This window comes from Lonchura striata, chromosome 4 (genome assembly GCF_046129695.1).
Source record: "Lonchura striata isolate bLonStr1 chromosome 4, bLonStr1.mat, whole genome shotgun sequence".
Classification (NCBI taxonomy): Eukaryota; Metazoa; Chordata; class Aves; order Passeriformes; family Estrildidae; genus Lonchura; species Lonchura striata.
The window spans coordinates 10,582,439-10,590,523 of NC_134606.1; positions in this window are offsets into that span (position 1 = coordinate 10,582,439).

The following is an 8,085-nucleotide window of genomic DNA, read 5'->3' on the forward strand; positions in this document are numbered from 1 at the left end:
GTCCTGCAAAGAAAATTCCATTATCTGCAGCTATTAAATGACTGTTTCCAGTCAGTCTAAGGTTACAACTTTGTGGACCAAAACCTACTGGTCAGATAAGTTAGGGATTTGTATTTGAGGGTTGTTGTAATGTGTTGAAAATCCTCTAGAAAGCAGAGGCAGGGGGACTGAATGTTCAGCATATCTTTTTGAATTATATGCCCAGTGCAGGGCTTTCTGCAGGTGCAGGGGACAGGATTTGATGACCTTTGCTGTCCTTTTAGTTATGATGTTCTCAGATGAAAAAGAAGTGAGATTCTTTTCTCATGGACACTTAAGAGGTAATATGAACTAAGAGCAGAAAACATGTTGTATTTATAGAGAGAAACTTGGTACCAGTGTGCAGAAATAGGAAGAACCAAAAGTAACCCAGATAGCAGAGAAGCACTTAAGGGAGGAAAGATATGAACTGTGCAGTGGGACTGAGGATAGAAAATAAATTAATTAAATTATACTTTTTTTATAAGAAATGTGACATCACTGTATTTTAAAAATTTTAGAAATAATTATATACACTTGCCACTGCTATATTTGCTGCAAGTTCCTGCAAATTTTCAAAGAGATGAGCCTGGAGATTTTGTGGGTTTTAAGATATTATCCATATTATAGTAATTTTGGAAATTGCTGACCAACAGCAGGTTTACAAGATGTCAAAATTACCTTTTCATGTCTGTTTACTTATTTTTTCTACCTCTTTGAAAATGACACTCCACAAGAGAGAAGCTTATGTTTTTAGTATGTAGTCAGTGTGTTTCTACAACACAAATCATTGACTAAAGAACTTTCATTGTACTCATCACATTAAGCTCCACAGAATTTACATAACAAATTCCAGCAGTGATTCCATCACCTCCCTGGTGCTCTACAGCCTGAGAAAAGCTCTGAAGTAGTTTGTGGCTTTTTAATGGTAATTCAAACAGGGTCAAATTTACTTCTACATTGAAACTTTTGATTCCCAGCATGTTTCTTTAACTGCAATTTTAGAATTTATTTCTCATTACTCACTGAACAATAAGAGTACAAATAAAAATTTTAAATAATAATAAAAACAACCAAAACCCACAAAAACCCAATAACAACAACAAAAACCCCAAAAACAAATAAAAACCACAAACAAAATAAACACACAAAAAATTCCACACACAAAAAAACCCACAGAAAACAAATAGACCAAACAAAACAAAAGAAAGCTAAACAAGACCCAAAAAGCAGCTGAAGGCTTGGTAAAACCTATGAAGGTTTTATCCACAGTTTTCATGGAGCATGTGTCTCAGAGATTGTGAGAAAAAGCCAACACAACAGACAAACTCATCTGGGCATTTGGGTTTGGTAGACCCTTCTGGTTTCTCAAACACCTAAAGTTGACCTGATTTTAACATTTGTTCATTGCTCACTGACTCCTGAAAGAGCCTCATGTCTTCATCTCTGGAAAAGACCAAACCTATTTGAAATTAATATCCTATGACTGTGAATATGCATTTTCCACCCTTTCTGCTTCATGGTGTCCTAGGGACACCTGAGGCTCTGGTCATCAGCAATATTTTACAGTTATATTCACATGCTGAATGCTGAATTTAGCTAAAACTACCTTAACAGATAACAGCTTTTTCCTGAAACAGGATGAGAATAGATGAGATATCTCAGTGGTCTGAGACAGCTCACCTACCTTCCAATGTATCTATAATTCAACACATTGCACGATAAGTGGAATTTTGACAAATAAAAATAAATAATTCATTTCCCTGAAAGCTGTGGGAAAAAGAAAAGTGTATGGAATAAGAAACAGCACGCTTATGGTAAAAAAAAATTAACCAGATGAAAAGAAGGGAGAAAGATTATTTGAAAAATATAGGGAGGTATTGAAGAGTGTAAGTTCAGAATCCTCAAAATAATCTAGTCATACCCCAGAAAATGGCATAGTCCTTACTATGGAAATATATTTGTATATAAAAAATGTGTTACCAAAAGTGAGAAATATTGTATTTAGTGAAAATTTAATCCTTTCTCCTAGCTGGTGCAAAATTCACCCTTAAATTCCTGCCAAAGAATCTGAGCTAAGCTGATCTTTTTGCATTTTCCCAGCATGTTCCTGACTTTCAGTGAAAAGCTGAAAGTGCTAAATTCTTGCCATTAAACACCTGCTTAATTCCAGATTAATACCCGAAATAGATGCATTAGCTTAAAAAACCCACTCTTGATTGTTCAGAATTTTAAACTGCTACTACTATACAAGAAATCAAGCTGGTTCTGCCATTGTGCCACTCTCTGACTAACTAGTTTACCTGTTTTCTAGGAAAACTCTCTGCATAATAGATGTGACTTTTAAACATTAATTACATATTCAATTACTCATTATTGTTCAGTACTTAATGCAGGTGTACTTAAAAGGAAAATTAGCATCTGGTACCCAGCTTATGTACCTTATATTTTAATGTGGATTGAAGAGTTCAAGAATATCAGTCACCTTTTCCATATATAGAGATATTTTTCATATATGCTTTCCCAAATCAAAGTAAAAAAGTGGCTGAGAGTTTAATCTCTACAGTGTATAACATGATGAAAATAGGTCATTTGAAGAAAGCAAAAAGGTTAAGGAAAAACAAATAGTTTATTCATGAGGACTGGTAAACCAAATCAGTAACCTATAAATGAAGAAAAAGACAGAACTAAGGAAGAAATACAACAAGAAAATACATTTAAGAGGGGAGGGGAAAAGCAAACAAAGTAGGGATGTAAAAGAACAAAGCAAACCAAATGGAAAGAGCATATGGCAGGATGAAAATCACTTGAAGTAATACTAGAGGAAACTGTGGAGCTCCTTGTCACAGAGGAGCTATCAGGAGTGCGAGAATTTTGTCCTCATTCCAGAGGAAACTTTAAAAATTAATAGACAAAAACTACATGGGTAAGTCTTAAGAAAAGAAAGACAATACAAACCACTGGAACTGGAGAATAGCTTGCTGCAAAATCACTGCAGGCCTGTCTTGTTGCAAGAAGATTTTCTGTTGTGGGTCAGAAGAACCTAGAATATGTGACCACTAAACCTGGATTTAATATGAAAGGCAGAAAAGATAATTATAGGTGGTGTATAACTCAAGCAGAACATTTTGGATGAATTTCAACTGATTTGAGCTCCATGCTTTAAAAAAGGATTTTTAGTCCATGCAGGAGAACAGAAAGGTTCCCACCTGTTACCTCAATAGGCAAGGTCAAAGGCAAGACCTTTGGAAAGGAAAGGAAGCTAACTTAACCTTAGTGGGGACTGCAGAGAGCCCAGAAATGAGAGAGAGTCACTGCATGTGCATATGCCATAACTAAACAGTGCAATATTTGTTCTCCGTGGTGGCAAATTCCATGGAATAAATTGGGGCTACAACATATAGGGAAAAAAAAACCACAGTGAGACTCATGAAGATAGAAAAGACATGAAGCAGACTGGAGTTCACAGTGGGTTTTTTTCTCTTTACACACCAGATTATTAAAACGAATCTCATTTTGGCAGGGTAGAATACCAGTGTTCCATGTAGAATAGGTTCTTTGCTGTATTGATAAGACAATGGTTGCAGAAATACTATTCTTTGCACTGCCTTCTGAAGACATCCATTTATGTTTACACATTCATTTTATCCAAACTGAGACTGAATTGAGGAAGAATCAGCCAGTGACCAGCTCCTTCAATTTTGTGTCCAAGCTGTGTCTTAGCTGCTAGATCTGAGCAATGAAGTGCAACTGCCTGTTCTTCCCTCTGGCCACAGTGAATTATTAATTGCTATTTATCTCTGAAATCCTTGGAGGATTTCATGGAAGAAAATGACAAATTGAAAACAAATACATGAGATACCAAGTCTTCCTCTTCCAAGGATGTTATTCAGGCACATCTGTTCACACAATAATGTAATTTCAAAGGCATTAAGCCTTGTATCAGAGCAGTTTTATAGCTATGGATCTCCATGAAAATAGCAATTCACACATGTGAGACAAAGGTGATTAAACCACAAAGAATGAACAGTTTAGGGACAAATTTTGAAAGAGCAAGAATTGAAATGAATTATCAGGTTCTTCAAAAGTGTTCAACACTTCAAATCCTTTTACAAGTGACTGATATCCGAAGGAAAATTTAGACAGTTCTTAGTTTTAAAACCCCACTTTTCCTTAGATCTAAAAGCCAATGTCCTTAAAAAATTGGCTCTGTTTAGAAACTCAGGCCCATTGTATGCAGAATTCTCTTTCCTTTATAATAACCTGATGCAATATTTCAAAATGAAGAGTCTTTCAGTCTTTCAGCACACATTATTTTCCAGTGTTGAATTCATGATTATTTGTGCCTCTGTAAGAGGATTAACATGATGTAAGGACACAAAGTCCAGAAATAATGAAATGTTGCTTACTTGCCGAGCCATTACAGAATTATCTACTGCTCTCAAAGAAGTAAATATAATTTCTCATAAAGTTTTCCCAAATGTAGCAGAGATGAGCAGCAGTTAAAATAAAATAGGATGATTCCTGCTTCAAAAATAGTTTCTTATTGCAAGAATGACAATAAACTGAAGCAGCTCATCTCTGATTTACACTTGACTAATGATGCACTCTGAAAGTACAAGGCATTTATTTTATTGTTATACATGTGACAGAAAATTCCAGTTGTAAAGTCCACCAGTAAAACATTTCCTTTATTAGGAAATAAGTTTGAAGAGCTGTCACTCATTTCCTTAAGCTGCGAAGAACACCTAAATAAAATACAGGGAAAATTTTCTTGGGATTCTTCCAGACCAGAAATAGTTATTTTGTTGAAATCCTGACATTGCCAAAATAGCCACATAAATTTTCTTTTGGAATAATCCAAGGTTCACAGCAGCATCATGACATGACATCATATTTTACGCACTTCAGCAAGAGCTCACCTCTTGAGGAACCCTAGGAGTGTTCCTTACTAATGGTAGCTTTCTTCCTGGAAGTTTAAAGGCACACTTACATCTGACTGCTTCTTACACATGCTTATTTTAGTTTCAGCTTGGGATGAGAAGAAGCTATTGTCACAGATCACAGAAATGCCAGATCTATGGTCCTGCTGTTTAAGAACTGCATCTTCCAGCATTATTACCTCACCTTCCTCAAAACTAATTGTTTGGAATTTTGCCCAAGTTAAAAAATATCAAATGAATGCATATCAGGAAATTATATTTTCTTTTGACTCAGTGCCTCCAAAATAGCTTCAGGAATCTAAGTCAGCCTGGTTAAATCTTTGCTATCAGGATCCATCACCAGGCACAGCCCATGTTTGGGAATGCATGTTAGCAGGCAGCCATATGACACCACCACATCTACCCTCACTTCTCCTCCCTGACCCAGTGAGCTCTTGGCCCTGCCTGCAATCTTATTCTTCAAAAGGTACCAAAAAACTGCATAAAACCAGCTCCTGTTTTTGGAAAAAAAAAAGCAGACACCAAATTATCATTTCCTTTAGAATGCATTCTTATTTATTTATTTTTGTTTTGTAAAGAGAAAAACATAGAAAACACAGAAAGAATGGGACTTTAAAGATACTCCAGAAATGTAGATCATCTCCTTCTCAAAACTGAGCTAACTTCAAACTTTCATCAGTGGAGAACTGCTCCACTGTTTCCTGAATACATTGCAGTCTCTGGTGTCACTAAGGATTTAAGAAAAAAAAACATAGACTTGGAGAAATATTCTTGATCAAAACAACTGTTTTCTCACCACTACAAAAAAACCCCAACAGAAACAACTTCAGAAGTTTCTCAGGTCCCATTTGCAATCCAGTTTGGTTCCTGTCTCCAGTATTTCTGTAGGCAAGTCACACTTATAAACACTAATGCAATTATTGACCTCATCAGTGCACTAATACCTGCATTGCCTTTAGCTTAAATAGTTTTTCCTTCACACAACTGTCATTTACTGCTTATAAGGGCTGCAGAACTCTCCTTAATATATCTACAGAAGACAATAATGTCATTTTTTAATTTTTACATACTCATATTGGTAGGACGGATAAACAAGGGCCTTGAGTCATAAAGTAGCTTTGCACTACCCCATCCCTGAGAGTATTCAGGGCCGGGCTGGATGGGGCTCAGAGCTGCTTGGTGTAGTGGAAGTTGTCCCTGCCCATGGAAGGGGGGTTGGGACTAGATCATATTTAAGGCCCCTTCCAAACCAAACCATTGTAGGATTCTATGATTCCATTAAATATACACTAAAGGCCTCTATCTGAGGAAGAATTATCTAAACTAATGTAACAATACATGTGCCATTTATATGGGATGCAGGTAGGGTTATTACAGTCACAACCCATAAGGGCAGACAGTGAGAGGAGCAGAACCTGGATGTTTTGGTATGGGAAGAGATTTGTGCTTTGCTGAAGCAGAGCACAGCTCCAGGGAGGTCTGAAAGGCTTATGTAGGCTATAGAGATAGAATACCTTCATGAGACACATTTGAAACACCCTTTAAACTTAAACTGGTCCCCAAAGCCTTATGAACCCTTCTGTCTGGTTGTATAATGACCTCTGTTTTCATTCACCATCAAACCAGCATGAATTAACTGAAATGCAGTGTTTTTGTGGACCATACCATGGGTTTAGTGGTATTTCCCAGTGCATTCATTCAGCTCTGTCTAATAAGGCAGCCCCTGGAGTGTAGAGGATAACCTGCAAGGAGGACCAGGTGGAACAGCCCTGAGGAGAGGGCAGTCATCATTTTTAAATATATGTAGAGGAACCAGGTTTATGAGAAATTCTGAAATTTTTGTGAGAAATTCTGAAATTCAGGGGCCGATCAAAGGTAAGTACATTCTTCACTCAAACACAGGGGAAATCAAGCAATATACCACGAAAGAACAAAGGACTTGTAACTTTGCAGGGTGGCTGTATGGGAGTTTTCATGGACCAAAAAATATTGAATGAGCCACTTGAGAGTTCAGAGGTTGAGGCATACGGAGAAGGGAAGATGAAAAATTGAGAAACTAACTAAGAATTTCAATGGCATGGGAAATGCAGTCATGTCTTATGACTTAGTCTGATTACAAAACTTATGAAAGACACAGTAAGTCAAAAGTATAACGTACTGACTAAGCTAAAAGAACAAAAAAATGTTTAAGATCTGTCATTCTGTTATGTCACAGAATGCTGGAACAAATAATAATGTAAAAGAGGCCACTCTTCAATAGATTTAGATTTCCCTCAGAGAATTCTGTTGCCAAAATTGGTTGACCTCTGAAGTGACTCAAATATGCCACAATCAGCTCTTGGTTTTATGGTCTGTAGTTTCTGAACAAGAGTGCCATGGGAGCCTAGTCAATGAGCAGAGATAAAAAATACCCAATATTAATTACTCATTTTAGAGAAAGACCACCAGAGATCTGAGTCAACTTAGCTGTGGATGGTTGTGAGAATCAGGGATTGTTTTTTACCTCCATGTTTCCAACTCTGCCACAGGTTAATGCAGTAAGATGTGGGCTAGACTCTAGATTTAATACACTGATGGGGGATTTACTTTTTGTCTGTGAGTGTATGAAAGAAATGAGCTAAAGTATTTTGTAACTAATGAATAAAAGCAATTAATTATAGCCAGGAAAGGAGCAAATTGCCACAGAAAGAACCATCCTGGGAAGGGAAGAAGAGATTTTACTTTTTAATTGGATCTCAGCACCACCTTGGAAATGAATAACACTTTTTCTTATCACTTATGCAATGTTTTCTTATCAGCAGAGCAAAGGCAACATTCAAATGGAAACAGATTTCATATTTCAAGGTTCTTCAATATAAATCAAGAGGAATAGATTAATTTTCAACATTCTTGTTCACTGAGCTTCTTAGTGGAACACAGAAGTTGAGCACTCAATTCTCCAATGCACAGAACAATATCCTGTTGGATGGATTTGGCTGGAATTTCAGAACAACTAATGATGCTTATAAAACTCAGCAGAAATAGTTCTAGCACCAAAACACTCTATAAAACCAAATACCATGTCTATCTTTAAAAAGAAGAGCTGCAAAGGAGGTATTGATTAGCCAGCTGTGTCTTAGTAAGG